General features: G+C 38.2%; 1 long non-coding RNA gene across 1 annotated transcript in view; it reads left to right on the forward strand.

Annotated features, from left to right (window-relative positions):
* Positions 1 to 6,984: 6,984 nt before the first annotated feature.
* LOC120220260 overlaps positions 6,985 to 19,016 on the forward strand; it is a 34,990-nt gene continuing 22,958 nt past the window's right edge. The window contains exon 1 of the long non-coding RNA XR_005525506.1: positions 6,985 to 7,085. This is a non-coding gene — a long non-coding RNA (uncharacterized LOC120220260). The remainder of the gene's footprint in view (positions 7,086 to 19,016) is intronic.

Consider the following 19,016-nt stretch of genomic DNA (forward strand, 5'->3'; position numbering starts at 1 on the left):
AATCTAATTAACCTTGATAAGAGCAGCAAGAATCTGTGGCATTTGAGCCACGACCCACTTCATACACCTCATACAGCTCATTTCAGTAGAAGTTGTATCATGAAAAGAACAACCATAAGAGAGTTAGAACGACTGTACTAATACCAGACAAAATGGACTTTAAATCAAAAATATGTTACTAGAGATAAAGAGGATCACTTTATAATAATAAATGGATCTATTCATCAGTTAGATGTAACACTTATAAACATATATGCACCTAACAAGAGAGTTTTCAAAATTCAGAAGGAAAAGTTGACTATTTGAAGGGAGACCTCGACAATTCAACTATACTAGTTGTAACTTCAATATTGTACTTTCAATAGTAGATACAACAACCAGGCAGAAGATCAACAAATATAGAAAAATTCATGACACTATAAATCAACTAGATCTAACAACAGTTGAACATTCTATCCAACAAGAGCATAAGTACACATTCTTATCAAGTGCACATGGATCATTTATAGGTATAGACAATATGCCAGATCATTAAAAAAAACTCAAGGGGCGCCTGGGTGGCTTAGTCGGTTAAGCGTCCGACTTTCGCTTAGGTCATGATCTCGCGGTTCGTGGGTCCGAGCCCCGCGTCGGGCTCTGTGCTGACCGCCAGCTGAGAGCCTGGAGCCTGTTTCAGTCTGTGACTCCCTCTCTCTCTGACCCTCCCCTGCTCACGCTGTCTGTCTGTCTCTCTCCTAGAAATAAATAAAACATTTAAAAAAATAATAAAAAAATAAAAAAAACTCAATAAAAATAAAAAGATATACAAAGTATACAAAGAATGTTTTCAAACCACAATGAGATGATTTTAGAGCTCAAAAACAACAAAAGATTTTTGATAAATTCACAAATATTGGAAAAAATAAGACACTTCTAAATTATCAATAGATCAAAGAAGAAATTACAATCAAAATTGGAAAATACTTTGAGGTAATAAAAAACAAAGCAAAAAAGGAAGTTAGCAAATTTATAGGATACAATTAAAGCAGTACTTCAGGAAAAATGTATACAACAGTATTTGGAAGAAAATTATAATAAATGTCTATGTTTTAAAAAGAAAGATCTAAAGTCAATAATCTAACCGGCTACCTTAGGACACTGAAAAAAAAGAAGAGCAAACTAAATCTGAAGCAAATAGAAGAAAGGAAATAATAAATATAAATATATATAAATATAGAACAGAAATAAAAGAAATGGAGAATAGAAAAATAGTAGTGAAAAGTGACAAAACCAAAACTTGATTCTTTGAAAAGATCAACAAAATTGATAAGCATTTAACCAGACTGATCAAGAAAAAGAGAGAAGACTCAAATTACTGGACTCAGAAATGAAAGAAAGGTCATTACCCCCAACTCTCAAATTCACTATACTATATACACTACTTTATCTTTCCTTACTTGGGGAACTGGTCAGCCTTTTTGTTCTATTCAAGCTTTCAACTGATTAGATGAAGCCCACTCATATTAGGGAGGGAAATCTGCTTTACTCAATCTACTGATTTAAATGTTAATCTCATCCAAAAACACCCTCATAGAGACACTCAGAATAATTTTAGATCAAATAGCTAGGCATCTTGTGGCCCAGTTGACTTGACACCTGAAAATAACCGTCATACTTCCTCTCTTCTTTCCTTCTTACCCCGTCTTCCTAGCTGTAGGTACCCACAGCTGAGCTTCTGTTGCACTGAGCTGGGTTAGAATGAATGAGCAGGCTGTATCTCAAATGCCATGGATTCTTGCCCGTCAAGATTTATTAAATTTTTCTCGGATAAATGTTTCTCAATTTGCTATAACCCATTAGGGAAACTTTCATTAAAAATTTAAACCTATTGGATAAAATGGAATTAATTCACCCTCTCTCCTTCCTTTACTTCCTCCCTTCTTGCCAGAATTCCCTCTTTTCCCACTAACTTCCTTTCTTCTTTCCTTCCTTTTTTTCCCCTCCTTCCTCCAACACATGTTTAGCAGAGCCTCTAGCCCTACATAGCCATATTGAGAGGAAAGTAATATATCTAATCATCCTTGTTTATCAAACTCTTTGGGGAAATAATTTGCAAAGACTAGAGATCTAAGAGCTCTGAGTGTGGGAACTGAATGCCACCTCTTGGATTCCTAGTGGAAAGTGTGGTCTGGGAAAGAGGTTTACAATGGTAAGGGTCAGACAAGGTCTTTTTATAATAGAATGCTTACATCAAAAATCATCTGTATTCTGTGACTTAGAGGAGAATACTTTACTGGAAATTATGCATTTATTGGTTTCAGTGTTGCACATTCTGGATTTGGTCTCTATTCCAAGTTTTTAATTAGTATACATGACTTACACCATTGTCTTTTTTTAAATGAATTTAAATATTGGTCTAAACCAATAACCAAAAATCTAATAATATAGTTATTTCTCCTGCAAAGAGTGGGTTTTTTATCATTACTTTATTGAATATTTTTATGCTTAGATATAAGTAAAATTTCATTTTATTAATATCATACATTTTATATCTTGAAGCAGTGATTTGTTTAGATTTTCCATAAATTATTTGTGCTGTTACATCAGAAAACTGAATAATGACTTTGTAATTTTCTTTATTAAAAATAGCTGAAGCAATTGTTTTGAAACTAGTGGGATATGAACCATCTCTAATTCAACATGTTAATCATGGATGCTTGGGGGGAATATTTTGGAATCAGAGTATTAAGAATAATTATTAACTCCTCGAACAATAGGCATTCATTTTGTGTGTATGTGCACATGTTCTTTTGTTCATTTAAAAAAATGGAGGCTTAATGCCCCTTATGTCCAAGAACCCGTATCAGATACACAAATTTTCCATTATTTTTTAGCCTACTTTGAGGGTGGGAGACATGTAACTGAGATAGTAGAAAGTCTAAGAAAATTCCTTCAGACGTTGGAATAAATACTACAGCGTTTTGGGAAAGAGAGTAAGTGCAGTTTGGTTGAGAGTCCAGGAAGTGCATAGGGGAGGTGATACTGAAATTAGAAATATATACTCTCTAAGTTGGAATTAATTGTTCCTGCATCCATGTTCTTTGCATCTTCATTATAGAATTTGCTTCATTCAGTTTTAGCATTCTTCATTATTTTTATTTGCTTATCTGGCTAGTTTTAAAGCTTCTTGAGGACAGGGACCTTGTCATAATCATATTGGCTCCAAATACTCACTATTCTTCTGTCTCCTTTCATCTAGTCCCCATAGTAGTGGCTAAACAAATGTTTGTTTCACTAAATTTGGCACTACTATGAAGAGAAAATTATGCAGAAGCTCAGAACTCTAGTCTATATGAGTCAAAATACCTTTGGTAAGAGGTTTAAGATTAACGGAAAATTCCTATGGAAGTAATGCACACTTTCCTCTGAAAAGAAGTCAGGGCCCAGATAGACATGAGGTCAGAAGCTATGAAAATATTTTTGAGAATCAGGGGGGATATGGTAGGACACAATTGGGTTTTTTGTTTGTTTGTTTGTTTTATTTCAGAGAGAGAGAGGCAACGTGAGCAGGGGATGGTCAGAGAGAGAGGGAGATACAGAATCTGAAGCAGGCTCCAGGCTCTGAGCTAGCTGTCAGCACAGAGCCCGACATGGGGCCCGATCCCACAAACCGTGAGATCATGACCTGAGGTGAAGTCGGACGCCCAACCGACTGAGCCACCCAGGCGCCCCAGGACACAATTGTTTACAGACACCCAGGAGAAAAAGGGTAAGTGGGTCTTGTTACAATTAGTGACTGGAAGTCCTAATTATGAATAAAGATGTATTGTAACTTTTGCTAACCTACCTATGCAAAATTGTGTTCTAAGATATGAACAGATACAGAAGACTTGGTTTCTGCCCTCAAGCAGCTTTTCAAAATATATTTTCAACAGAAACATATTATCAGCATTGCTTCTCTACCTTCTGCCTTCCCTATTTCTTATAACTAGAACTGTTGACTCACACTATACAGCACCAGCTTTTCCTGATTCTGAAGCTAATCTTGAGTGAGGGAGACATATTAGCCTCATTTTCACTATTTAGGAGGACTTGAAAATGAGCCTCATTCCTGGACCTGGGATCTAGGACTCAGCCTAGCCATGGGTGCTAGGCTCCCATGAATCTTCTGAACACTTAGACTTGGGATGACCACTGTTTTGTTGTCATGTGGTTAGAGTTATAGTATTTGCTACTCTCTCTTTCACCTGGTCCAGTACCTTCATTCTCTCAAGTTTCTGCCTTAGCCCACACTCTTATCAGCCATGTATGTCTCTGCCCATTTCCTCTAGCCCTCTGGCCCCCAATACTAGCCTATTTCATCCCTTCCAGTCTCTTTCTCTGAGAGCTGGACACCACCCTGGTATATCAGACTGCAGGCCCCAACTCTGTCGGGAATGGGAAAATCTCCCAAGACTGTCTTTTTCCATTTCCTGAGATCCTCTGATTTCCTCCTTTTTGAAGTTTCCATTCCTGTGCACTACATTTGTAAGACCAGACCACACAGTTGTAATGGTTTCCTGAATAGTGCCATGTTTTCTGTACCCCTTGGATTCTAAGCCTTAGACTATCCACCTTCCTTTTCCTGGGACAGCCTTTGCAGCTGGACCAGGTTCTGTGCTACCTTCACATCCGTTTTTACTTTACTTGGTTTCTCTCCTCTTTCTTCCAGTTCCATGTTTCTGAGGACCCTCATACTTCAAGCTCAAGTCCAGGTAGGTACAGCCACATTGATCTTCTTTTATTAGATGGTGCTTCTAATCTAATTAGAATAATTTTCTTAGCACATATGGACACACACACACATTCATTCATAATACATCCTCTTTAAATATTAAATTTGTGTCCAAGTATTTTTGTGTCCAAGTATCCATCCATCCATCCATCTATTTATCCATTCAACATATATTTAGTAAGAAACTACTGAATTTAAGCCATCTGGCTCAAATGATGATGATTGGTAAATTCAAACCATACAGACACTCTTAAGATAAAACTCTGCTAGTTTTAGAATTTATAAGATGACATGAAACTTTTGTGCTACATAATTATGAGTGATAAATTCTAGACCACGAATGTAACTTTAAGACTAAGTGTATTTTAATTTGAAGTAATAAAAATATGATCTCAAGTGTATTATATAGAATGTAAAGCTAACTATTATATATCAGGTACTTTACATATTTTATAAGATAGGTTTTTTTAAATCAGTATCTACAATTTAAGGGGTGAAAATAAGAAATGGAAGCTTAGAGAAAATTAAGTAACTTGCCTAAGTCAATTGTCAGAAAGCAGTGGAGAGAGATTGTATACTTAGGTATTTCTAGGTCTAAAACCCAGATTCTTACAATATTACCTCTCTTATATTTAATAAAGAGTAAAAACAACATTTGAAATTTCATAATCTGGTCCTATTAGAATTTTATTATTATTATTATTATTAAAATGTTTTTATGGTTTTTATTTATTTTTGAGACAGAGAGAGAGGAGGACACAGAATCTGAAACAGGCTCCAGGCTCTGAGCCACCGGCACAGAACCCGATGCGGGGCTCGAACCCATGAACCATGAGATCATGACCTGAGCTAAAGTCGAACACTTAACCGATTGAGCCACCCAGGCACCCCTATTATTATTATTATTTTTAATGGTTGCTTTTTTTATTCTTCCTGAAAAGTCTATCATTACACAGAAATGTTATATGTCTATGTCCAGCTCCCACCAAGCCCCCATTTGTCTAGTATTTAAATAATCAGGATGTAGTTAAAGAAAGGGGTTTGACCAGTCAAGGGAAAACGCATGGCTTCCCTTCTGCTCAGGAACTTCATGTGAGGTACAGTATCTCAGCACTTCAGTTAAATTTTAAGGCTCTAAAGTTTTAAATTAAAAAAAAAAAATTTTTTGGTTTCATTTAATTTTGAGACAGAGAGAGACACAGCACGAGTGGGGGAGGGGCAGAGAGAGGGAGACACAGAATGTAAAACAGGCTCCAGGCTCTGAGCTGTCAGCACAGAACCCAATGCAGGGCTAGAACCCACACAAGGGAAATCATGACCTGAGCCAAACTCGGTCACTTAACCAACTGAGCCATCCAGGTGCCCCAAGTTTTACTGAATTCTAAGAATGCCCTTTAGGTGGTTTCTCAGCCCATAGCAGAATGCAGTGGGAATGATGAAGGCATATAACTGCAAGAAATAATAGCTGCTGTATTTTGATGAGAGGAAAGATGGGGAAACTACAAAAGTAGACATAGAGACTAAGAAAACTAAGAAATTTAAAGAGCCTTTATGGTGAGACACTAGACATACCTGCCTGAAAAAGGCATTGTGTGATAATTGCTTCCTTACAACCATTTAGAAGGGAGCTGGTACATAGGGACACACAAAATGATGATTTGGGGAACTAAGTAAAAGATTAAAATATATTCCAATTCTCTCTCTTGGAAGGCAAGAAAGTGTATACAACATGTGAGAGCATTGAAATCCAAAATGGTTTTAGGACTTCAAGGAATAAACTTATATTTTATGAAAAATTACACTCATTTGGAATATTCATCCCAGTGCTACTTCTTACCCTCTCTGTGACCTTCAGAAAGTCACTCAATTTCTCAGAGACTGTTCCCTTCTCTGTAACATGAGGCTAATAGTAATAATTATGATGGCTTGGTTGTGAGGATGAAATTAGATCAAGTGCTAGCACAGCTCCCAACATATGGTAAGTACCTAAAAAGGAGTTTGCTATTGTTTTTTAGGTTCCGTCCATTTGCATTTGCATTTACTTGGATCCATGGATTTAGGTTTTTGCATTTTGGAGCTTAAGAAAATTCATCTGCAGAGATGTGTTTATTAGAGAGTTTGTAGTATCTTGAGATCCATCTTTGCCTGAGTTTCTCATTACTTTTTACAATTACATGAAACTCAATTATATTTCTCATCTCTTTTTTTGTTGCCCAGACACACTCCATAGGAACCACATGGCAGCCTTGATCTAGTGTGAAGAACCCCAGGCCAGCCTCTGGAGACCCAGATTTCATTTTGCCTCTCTTGGTACTTCACTGTGTGAACTCAGGTAAGTGGCTTAACTTCTCTGGGCTTTTATAGTCTGAATTTCTCCCTAATATTCCTATCACCTTCTTTTATAGCATTTTCTATCACTCTTTGGAACTATTTAAATGCTTTCTTTGAATAAATTTAAATATATGCATAGTATAGTGTTTAAGTGTGGACTCTCTGGGGTAAGTTTGACTGACTCCAACACTTGCTGGCTCCTGGAGGGTAGGCAAATTACCTAACTTGGCTGTACCTAGTTCTACTAATTTGTGAAATGGGGATAAGAGTATCTACTTTGTATGGTTATTAGGAGGATTAAAAAATGACTCATAACACCTGCAGCATTTGAAATCATGCCTAGCACATGGTATAAGCCCCACAAGAGATATGAAGATGAATACATTTTTGAAGAGCTGTCAATTTACTGGGGGGAGACTAAGGCATATACCAAATAACAAGGAAGAGTATGATGCATATTCAGTAGAAAGAAATTGTAGAACCTGATGGAACACAAGGGAAGGAACAACTGGTTCCAGTTCCTTGGACTGAAAGGACCAAGGAAGGTCTCATGAATTAGGTCAATTTTGTCTGGGCCAGGAGGAGTAGACTGGCTTTCATGGGAAGGGTTTCTTGGTAGAAGAAATAAAAGGAGGCAGAGTGAAAAAACTCAGAGAATACCTGACGTAGCTCTTTTTAGCCACAGTGTTAATGCTGAGTGAGGGTGTGTACTGAGAAATGAAGTTGGGAGAGTGACCTGAGATTAGATCAGCAAAAAGTTTGTTTAGTGCTTTGGCAAGGAGTACGGGGTTGACTCTACCAGCAACAAGAAGCACTGAAGGTTGTTGAAGTGATATCATTCCATTTGTGAGCTAGGGAAAAGTTTCAGGTGATTCTATCAAGGAGAAATTACAGGAAAGAGAAAGTGGAGTCAGAGAGAACATTCAAGGACCACTGGGATAGTTGAGGAAGAGGTTATAAGGGTCTAAATTGGAGAAGTGGCTGTTGGGGTAAAGAGAAGGGCTAAAATTGAGAGGTGGGAAGTTAGGTGCTGTGCTATAAACTTTCCTACCTGTCCATCAGTTTTCTGTTGTTTTTTGTTTTTTGTTTTTTTTTTTTTCTCCCTGCTTGGCTTTTTTAGCCCACCTTCTGAGTTCCTGTGGAGTTCTCTCCATGGTGATCTACCTGTACTCAGTGGCCCACATGAATCTAGGAGTGGAAAGGTTAAATGGCAAGCCCTCAGTGAGGTTTTGTCCCCGTGTGTTTAAGTGAGAGGATATTTTAGAAGCAGAAGGCAATCACACAACAAATAGCTTTTGTTTAATGGGGAAGGCACTTCCAAGCAATAATTAATCTGAAAGCCTTACTTCACTTACAGGAACCCAACTATTGAAAGGTGCATTTAAACCTTTTCATTATACATCTGCAATAGATACTGTATAGCAGGAATTTGGGGGATCATTTTATAATGCAGCCTCTGTGGTATGAAGAACACTGTCTTTCATCACTGCCTGGGTTTGTGTAATAGCAAATAGGAAAGGAACCATCTAGATCAAAAGAAATAACATTATAGACAGCACCTATGTATTTCAGAGCAGATATTATCTTTACTTGAAAGAGGACAATGTAAGAAATTGAAGGTCATGCTGATTCTCTTTAATTAGTTATACTTGGTTTGACAAAAGAAGGTGAAATTTACAAATCTGTGTAAAATATAAATCAGAAACCAATCAGTGATCACTGCAACAGAATAACAAAAGGAGATCAGAACCAGATAGAAACATAAAGTTAAGAAATTTAGAGTGACAGTGATGTCCTGTGAAAAGAGACTGTTAATGAATCCCAGAACCACACTGTAGCAATTATCCTGCATTGACATATGTGAGTGTGTATGCATATATACATTTGTATATATATGCATAGATATAGATACATAATATAATACATAATATATGTAAATAAAAGATAATTAATTCACCAAATGTTTACTGAACCCTCAATGTGTGCCAGACGCTCTCCTAGGAACTAAGGATAAGGCAACCAACAAAAGCAGACCATATCCTGAAGAGCCTATACTCAGTAGGAGAGACAGACAATAAATATACGTGAAGTAAGGTGATGATAAATACTAAGAACAAAATAGAGACCACGTTAAATGGAGAATGAGAGGTAGAGGGAAGGTTGTGTTTTATATAACATGTTTAGGAAGGGCCTCCTTAGTAAGGTGAAGATTTGAGGAAAGGCTTCCAGAGATCTGGGAAAGAAAAGTGGTCCAGCCAGAGGGGACAGGAAGTGAAAGCTCTGAGGTGAGATGTCTTGCTGTTTCTGAGGGACAGCAATGAGGCAGGATGGTGGGGTCAGATAGAGGGAGAAGGAGACGGTAGATGAGGGTCAGAGGAATAGCTAGGTCTTTCAGGCTCTTGTAGGGCATAGTAAGATTATGGATTTTATTATGAGTGAGATGGGAAGCTTCTAGAAGCATAGTATTTATTTATTTATTTATTTATTATTTTAGAGAAAGAGTGAACATGAGTGGGGGAGGGGGCAGAAGGACAAAGAGGGAATCCTAAGCAGCTTCCATGCTCGGTGCAGAGCCCTACGTGGGACTTGATCCCACGTCCCCGGGATATGGCCTGAGCTGAAGTCAAGAGTCAGACACTCACCAGGTGCCAACCAGGTGCCCCTAGAAGCATATTATAATGCTAACCACATAGAGTTAACTTTACTACTTTCATCTGTTACTTTATGATCACAGTTTTGCATCTAAAAATGTCTATGATAAGACATCTCCTCCTCTTCTGTCCTGCTTGCCTTCTTCCCATCTATAGTGCCCAAACACAGTGCGAGGACAGCTCTGGACTCTGTCCTGGGCTCCTGCCACTGCATCTTTGGATAGTTTCAGTAAGTTACACTTCTTATTTAGTTCTCCTATCCAAAAAAAGGAAGCAATTTCACCAAACTCTTGTTTTTAATGACTTAACAAGAAAAAATTTAAAAATGTGCAAACTCATAATATTACAAGATTCTTTGTCTTTATACAATTGCCACGGGGCATAGTATGCAGTAGGCACACAATAAAGGCCTGTGGAATTGAAAGGCGAAAGATTTATATGATCTTAAGAGAAACCAGAGTAAGGCCTGTGGAATTAGAGAATTAAATGAGGAGAGATATAAAATGTTCTCTGAGTTTCATTAGGGCTAATATAATTTTATGCAGTAAGCTCAAAAGATACCTTCTCTGGGGAATATCAATCTAGCTACCCAGATGTGTCATTTTTGTTTTCATAATACTTCTCTAATACTTTTTTTTAAGTGTATTTATTTTGAGTGAGAGAGAAAGAGAGAAAGAGAGGGAGAGAGGCCGAGAAAGAGGGAGAGAGAGAATCTTGAGCAGGTTCCACACTGTCAGTGCAGAGCCTGATGTAAGGCTCAAACTCACAAACCGTGAGATCATGACCTGAGCCAAAATCAAGAATCAGATGCTTAGCTGGCTGAGCCACCCAGGCACCCTAAAGAGCTTATTTTATTTCCTAGAGGGAAAATGGTTCATTATACTTGGATTTGTACTTTTCATGATGTTACAGATAAAATATATTTAATCATTCCCTTTACAAAATTTTGCCAACAATTTTAGAACAGTTTTAAAGCTTTGCAGGATATTCTGTGTGATACTTTTGTGTGTATATACTTCGAGTCTAGCTTTCATAGTAGATATTTGCATAAATGGTCAGAAATTCTTTTTCTTCCTATATGCATGTCCCTTTGATGTGACTTTGCAACTCCCATTAAGAGCTGGTATCTATTTCTTTATGTCTTGACTCTGGACTTGGCCATGTGACTTGCTTTGCCAATAGAATATTAGCAACTGTGATAAAGTAGACCCTTGAAAAGTACCATGCAGGGGTGCCTGGGTGGCTCAGTCGGTTGAGCGTCTGACTTTGGCTCAGGTCATGATCTCGCGGTTCGTGGCTTTGAGCTCCTTGTCAGGCTCTGTGCTGGCAGCTAGCTTAGAGCCTGGAGCCTGTTTCAGATTCTGTGTCTCCCTCTCTCTCTGACCCTCCCCTGCTCATGCTCTCTCTCTCTCTCTCAGAAATAAATTTAAAAAGAAAGAAAGAAAGGAAGGAAGGAAGGAAGGAAGGAAGGAAGGAAGGAAGGAAGGAAGGAAAGAAAGAAAGAAAGAAAGAAAGAAAGAAAGAAAGAAAGAAAGAAAGAAAGAAAGAAAGAAAGAAAGAAAGAAAGAAAACGAAAGTACCATGCACAGTACCCTCCCTTGCTGCTCTTGGTAACCCTGTGGCCAATAGCATGTAAACAAGCTTAGGTTTACCTGCTGATGAGTAGCATATGGCCAAGTACCTCCTTTTCCTCTGCCAAGAGCCAGGAAACTACAAGACATACCAATGATGCTATTGTCAGCCATCTGACACGTGATTGAGCCTGACCAAAAACACACAGACCAGAAATGAACCATCCCAGCTGAGCCTAACCCACCCAATCCATTGAATTCTGAGCAAATACATATTTTAAGTGCTAAGTTTGAGACAGAAAAATCTAACAGATACAGCTCATATCCCTATTGTTTATATTTTGTGAAATATATTTTCTTTTTGCTCCTTTTTCCTCCAAAACACACTGTGGTAGGGACAAGTGTTTCTACCCCAACATCCATTTTCTCTCTTTGGTTTTATTAATAGACCTCTCCCCTTTCCCCCACCTTTCCACATTTGAGTTTTATCTGGCCCCATGGCTGTCCAACTTAAGACTAAATTCCCTGCCTTTTCTAGCAGCTAAAGTGTAGTTATGTGGCAAAATTATGGCCAATGTAACATGAACGGAAAAAAATGTGTGCCAAGAAAGCCGCTTGCTGTCCACTCTTTTGCCATCTCATCTTTCCGTCCCCATTTCCTCAGCCTGGGAAATGGAATAGCCTCAGGCCAGGAGATGGGAGCCACAGGTTAAAGATGGCAGAGGTAACCCACTAGCTTAGGACCCAGATCAGACCTACTTTGCAGATCATACCTACTTACCCATCTTGGACCACTGTCTGCCACTGGTCTGTTATGTGGGAGAAAAATAAACTATCCCCTTAAGTATGCCAGTATATTTTCACATCTCTTTGTTATAGCAGCTTGACTTTTATCCTAACTTGCACATAACAAATAATCAACAGAAACAAATATATAAACACACACTGCCTACGACTTAGAATTCAGGAGCTCAATTAATGTTAGATTCATGGACTTATTCAATATCAGTTACTGATTTCCTTTTTTTTTTTGGCCAGGACAAATGATCAGGGATAGAAAAAACATAACAAAAAATAAAAAAAGGAATTAAAGGTGAAGAATACTGTAACAGAGGACTCTGTCAGGGGTGGTATCCAGAGAAAATGAAAGGATTTGGACATCTTTTAAAAGTTTGCTGTAGTAGGATGAAACACAAATCATGAGATAAAGCAGCCATTCAATGCAACTGTACAATTACTTTTACAGAATTTGGAGGCCTCCTCTCACTTGTTTCTGGGTCACTGACCTTGAGCTGGGGCGGGGGTAGGGGGTAGCCACTGGCTTACTGCTTTCTCACTTCAGACTTCCAACACTATCTTTTCAAAGGGTTTTGTGTGTTGGGCATAGGGGTGGCAGTAGGGACGGAGGTTAGGTTTAGAGGATTACTGACAATCCTGTAATAACTTTTGAAATAGCTTTTCAGATCAATTCCCATTCATTTCCCACTCTACAGAGAAAAGAGGACCAGGGAAGGATCAACAGTTATGAGAAAAACTTAGAGGAAAAAACTCCACTAACCACACCTGGAAATGGAAGATATTTCTTTGTTCCTGTGTCCCATTCCCCGCCACCCCCACCATATTCTGTGGCTTGTTTGTGTTTTCCTTCTATCCACAGTAGCTTTTATTTTATATTGAGAATGTCCTGCGAAGAAGGCACTAAGTGAGAAATCATTGAAAAAGTTCAAGAAAAGAACATATATAATATCTTGAGTGTTTACTAAGAAATGCTAAGCATAAGAGAGAATCTTGTCAAATTAGGTAGTCATGTCTAATTCATCTAATTGCACCAAGTCTCCTGACATGCCCATTTGCAATAGTGGTAGTTTTTATTTTGAGTCATAATGACCTTGCTCTTTATGAATGCCTTGCCCATATGTGCCCTATGTTTTCAGTATGTCTTTTGTTTCCAAGTTGTAGGGTATATGCCTTTACACAAATCATTTATCCTCTGTAAGCCCCATTTTTTAAATTTGTAAAATGATTACATAATCTATGAGATCTGCTTTGGGTCCCAAATTAGACAATTTGAGTTCCCTTATAAACATATTGATTAAAGTCTGGTGACAACTGTAGCTACAATGGCAACAGAATGACGAAGCATATTAACGTTAGTGTTAATGCAATAATCAGCTGTGTTTTATTCCATATGGCAATTTATTTCAACAATTAAGCCAAACTCCATCTGTTTTGGCATACACAATTTTTTTTCAAATGGGTTCCTGAAGTACATCTTTGGAAATAATATTATGTTTTGCAAATATTGCTACCATCAATAAGTGATGACTGTATGGAATCCTTCTTATTAAAAAAATCATGGATACCAAAGCCCATCTTATGTTACAAAGGGCTCATTTTGCTATTTGACCTTAAGGATATGTTGCATGGTCTAATCGATAGTCCCAGAAAAGGAAGACAAATCTCGGTGTCGGCATAGAGGGAATGCACATGGGGTGCTAGTTTCTAGAAGAGGCAGAATAAGCCTCAATGCCATCAACAGCAGATTTCTATTTTTCTGACCTGAAGATCCTGTTGGGACAGGATGTGCCTCAATCTGTGATGGAGACAAGACAAATGGTACCTTCCATACATCCGGCTTGGGTTGAGCTGCATTGACAGAATAGCAATAGGGAACATTTGTCTTTATCTTTATAACACTTGACAAGAGGCATGATTACTGCTGTAAGGGTATCAAAATAAAGAAAAAAATGGGCTGTCCTACAGCCCTGTTATTTATCACATTCAGAAACGCTAACCCAGACTAGCAGGAGAGAAATTCCTTGTCAAATTGCCTCTAAAAATCATTATTTTCCTCCCCGAGATAATATGTGAGTCCCATGGATCCACCCATGCTGTCCCCCCACCCCCACTCCAGGTTTGTGACTGGGGACAGTCATCCCCTGAGCCAGGCTATCCCTCCATAGACTGGAAGTTGCCTCCATGTGGCTCATTGCATGTGCCAGTCTGACAATAAACACACCGTTCCTTGCATGTGCAGGAAATACAGAAAAATGCTAGCTGGCAGCTTATTAACAAATATTGAATGTATGCAGAAAAATTCGATTTATTTTGCAGCAAGTGTTAGAATGTCTCCAGGCAAATTAGTGCTGGAGCCGACTTTGTTCAACCCCTTTATTTATTTTCCTATTTCTCGTTTTCTAATTAGGCAGGCTTTCTTCTGCTTTACAAACACCCTCTCTGCCTAAATCATTGCAGGTCTATTGCATCCTGAATACAACAGTCTTACATATTCATATTAATACCGTGATAGGGAGGTATAATCCACCCTTCTGCATATAGGCTCCAAATTGTTTCAAGAGTGATACTAAAAGCCTTTATGACACAATATGCATTTTCCTGCTCTGACTTATAGGAGGCCTATATGTGCTAATTCCAATGGTTTTTTCCAAAGAAATTACAAACAGTAGACGGGTCTAAATAGTGTTTTCATGAAAGGCCACCTTCTTCAGTGTGTGGTACCAAGTAGTTTTTCTCTCCCCAAAGTGTTCTTTTTCAACAGGTATTTGTGAAAGAGGGTATTTGCTCCCAGTTCCTTATGGAGAGCAATTCAGGAACTAAATCGATGGCTATGTCCTGAAGCTTGTTTGAAATTCAACATTTTATTTGGATTCACGTTCTTCTGTAGGGTTGAGAGCAATGGTTCTCAACCTTAGCTGTCTATTAGAATCATGTGAACCTTAAAAAAATATTGATGTCCAAGCCCCTTCCCAGACCAATTAAATCAGAATATCAGAGGGTGGGGCCATGGCACTAACATTTCTCAAGTTCTCCAGGTGATTCTAATAGACAGCAAGCTGTTGGTTTGCAGATTTTTTTTTTTATCATGAGACTACATCCAAAGAACTCCTGTTTATTTATTCAATAAATATTTGAATAACTACTATTGAAAAAGACTATGTACCATCGGGGACTCAATGACAGAATAACTACTATTAGGAAAAAGACTATGTACCATCGGGGACTCAATGACATATAAAGGAATTTCTATGTTCTCAAAGTAGCTGGTAAGTTAATAGAGGACATGAAGTTTTCATTTATTCCACACATATTTATTGAGTCTTATTATGTGTTATAATCACTGGGGAGTGAGCAAGGAACAAGACAGACAAAACCCCTGCTATCATTAGGTTTACATTCTAGCAAAAAAATTCTTTTAAATAGGTACTTGATTAATCATATAAATAAATGAATACAGAGAGAACATGATAGAGAGTGGCTGAAAGGGGGAAGAGTTCTGGGATGTTTCTCTTAGCAGCAGATGTGAATGATGTGAAGGAAGCAATTAAGTGAAGACCTGGAGTGATCCAGTTTTGTATAGAAAGAACACCAGTGTCAAGGTCTTGAGGTGGGAATGAGCAACTGCCAGAAGCAGAAAGAAGCCAAAGTCGTTAGTGGAGGTAGGTGGTCAGAGAGGAGGTGAGAGAGGTGGACAGAAACTAAACATTCTTCATAAAGAAAGGTAATCTTAAGAGAGTGAAGAAAGAAGTTAAGAGTTGGGAGGTACAGATTAACGGTTCTGAGTATTACCTGGTATGGGCATTCAGTGTTCATAGAAAACGTGGTTTTGAATTGTACCTTGAAGGAGAATATCTGAGAACTGGAGGGGAAGAGCATTTTAAGTAGTAGTATTTCTCTTCAAAGACAAAAAATGGCACAGTAATCTAGACCATGAACTGAGAGTAGAACATTGCTCAACTTGACTGGAGTGAGGGATGTGGAAAGGAGTAATTGGGACTCAGAGTTTGGGATAATAAAGAGCCATATATTGGACATCATTCTAAAGAACTGCTTACTTCTTTAGTCTTATGTCTGGCCAATTCTTGCCTCACTCCCTGTATCCCAGCAACTCCAAACCACTCCTTACTGCCCCACCTCCCACACACACATACTTAGCTGCCATGCTGGTCCTTGCCTTTAGGTTACAATTGTCTTTCCCTTTGTTTGAAATATCTTTCCCATATTCTTGGGCTCCTCTTTGTCTACAAGACAAACTCCTACTAAGGAATTAGCTACAGTTCTTTCAGGAAGGTGTTTCTGACCCTCCTTGGTGACTCCATAAAATGAGAGGCATATTTCTTCAAGGGAATTTGCCATGTTGAGTGGATCATTCATGAGCACTAGGTACTAGCTCTTTATTGAGTGGTAGGTACTACCACTTGTGCTTGCATTATGGCTTAACTGATTGGAAATAAACACTGAATATAACAAGTAAACAAGTTGTATAGTATGCTATACGATGGTGTGATAGGAAAAAGTAGGTTAGGCTATGGAAGATTGGAAGTGGTGCAGGAAGGCAGTTACACTTATAGTAAGTCAGAGTGGGCTTAACTGAGAAAGCAAAATTTGAGCAGACTTTAACCAACTGTTCTAATTTACATGAGACAGAATTTCCTGGGATGTGGGATTTTCAGTACTAGAACTGGATCAGTTCTGGGCAAACCAAGATGATTGATCACCTGAGAGCTGTATGTTAATATTTGTCTTATCTACTAGTTATAAACAATTTGAGGACAGGAACTAGAGAATCAGAGTACCACGGTGGCTAAGATCATAGACTTTGGAGTCAGAGTAGCAGGGTTCAAATCAGAGCTTAGCTCAGCCATTTGTTAGCATTGTGACCTTGGACTATTAAGATTTTTAATTCTCTTGAACCTCTGTCTCTTAATCTATGAAATTGAAGTAGCTGGCACAGAATAAGTGCTCAATAAATGTTGCTGTTATTATTATTCATAGTGCCTAGCACAGCTCCCTGGGGAATAGTAGCTCCTTGATAGATATTTGCGGAAGGAACAAATTAATTAATGATAATGTACCATGTGCCAGGCACCAGGCTAAGCCCTGGATATACAAAAACGAATAAGGCATGATTTCTGCCTTCAAGAAAATCACAATATATCAGGGGAGACATATATGAAACACCATATTTGATTTTAACAACTGTTGTCTTGCTCCACCATGCCATTCTTCATTCTACTTTCCTGGTGTACTTTTCCTTTATAGAGTAGTCATATATGCCACAGTTATTCTCATTGGAATGCAACTGCTTAAAAGCAGGAACCTGGTTTTTTTCATTAAGATATCCCAAGTGCCTGGAACGGTACCTGACACCAAGAAGCTGCTCAATAATGTTTGGTAGATTAATGGCTGGAAGTTCCATTTGGTGTGATCAGAGCTTTTAAAGAGGATGTGCAAGGTGTGGATGACTATTTTTAGAGTCAGGAAAGGTTTCATAGATGACTTAAGTTCCATAGATTTGGCATTTTAGGTTGATCTTGAAGGAGATAGTGTTTCTTTAGAAGATTGGAAGGCTTCTAGAGACTTCAAGGGTAAGAGCCCAGCAAGAGGACCTGACAGAAGCAGGAGAACCAGAAGAATGCAGGGTCAATGAAGGTGGAAGGAGAGGTTGATGGGTAAAGAGGCCTGAAGCAGGTTAGCGTGGGTGAAATTTAAGATACATTTCAGTGTGTTGGTGCTGATGGAGAATGGATCAAAGGTTGAAGCAGTGTGTGGAGTGACAGCATGGAGACCAGTGTGTAGTTACTTAAGAATCTGGATGGGGATGAGTTGGTAATTTGATAGAGGATGGTTTTAATTTTTAATGAATTAAAATCACTTGAGCATTAGAACGCTAAGGGAAAATAGCCAACAGAAGAGGCTAGAATAAACACTGAAGAGGGCACAATTGATACATGAAGTTCTAGAAGAGACAGGGAGAGATGAAATTGAGAGGACAGAGAGAGGGAGGGAGGGCTTCCTTTGCAAAGAAAAGAAAACCTTAATCTTCTTCAGAGACTAGACTTAAGCTTCTCACACTTGTGTGGAACCCAATACTGATTCATGAAGTCATAGGAGATAGTACCATTCTAGAAGCTGAGTCACTATTGGCAACTCAGTTGAGCCCTGTTACTTCATTTCATGCTGGATAGCAATTAAGAAAGGTGGAAACTGGGAGACGTTCTTCAAGAGGAATGTTTAGGGAAAAAAATGTAACCATTCAATTATTAGAAAACACAGGATGTTGTAACAGAGTTTTCTGGCTAACTCAGAATTCATCAAACAACAACAACAACAGCAACAAACAACCCTCTCTGTTTCCAACATTGTTAAAAGTGATGGCATTTTTTTCTTTAATGAAAATGGCAACTGAAAAACCATTTGTTTTTTAACAAATTTTAAATACCCCAGAAGTTTCCTCCTTATTTTCATTTAATTACTCTGAGTTGCAAAGGTAGATGGTATGAAGGATTAGTATTAATGGGTATAGAATTTAAGATGTGCCCAGAGACAGACTTTTTAAGAAAAAAATTACTTAATTCCAGTTGTAGCACAACTACTTAGTGAGTTGAGGTTCCTGGTTATTTGCTTTTACTTATTTTTGACTTTTGTATTAAATCTGAAAATTAACATCTAAGAATTAGGAAATGAAGGATTATGAGTAGCCTGGCTTTTGCAGATCAAACTTATGCTTATAAATTTTGTAGTGGGTGGGTAATCTTTATATTCTGCCATCAGCCAAAGAAGTGGGTTGTCTCTGAATATAACTATTATATTATCAGCTATAATAGTCTTTTCCTCAAGGGCAGTTTCTCAAACAAATGATTTCAAAATCAATAAACACCCTGTAGCCTCCTGTTTCAGAATTTACTTATT

Source organism: Hyaena hyaena, unplaced genomic scaffold (assembly GCF_003009895.1).
Source record: "Hyaena hyaena isolate Hyena2069 unplaced genomic scaffold, ASM300989v1 scaffold_679, whole genome shotgun sequence".
In the NCBI taxonomy this organism is placed as follows: domain Eukaryota; kingdom Metazoa; phylum Chordata; class Mammalia; order Carnivora; family Hyaenidae; genus Hyaena; species Hyaena hyaena.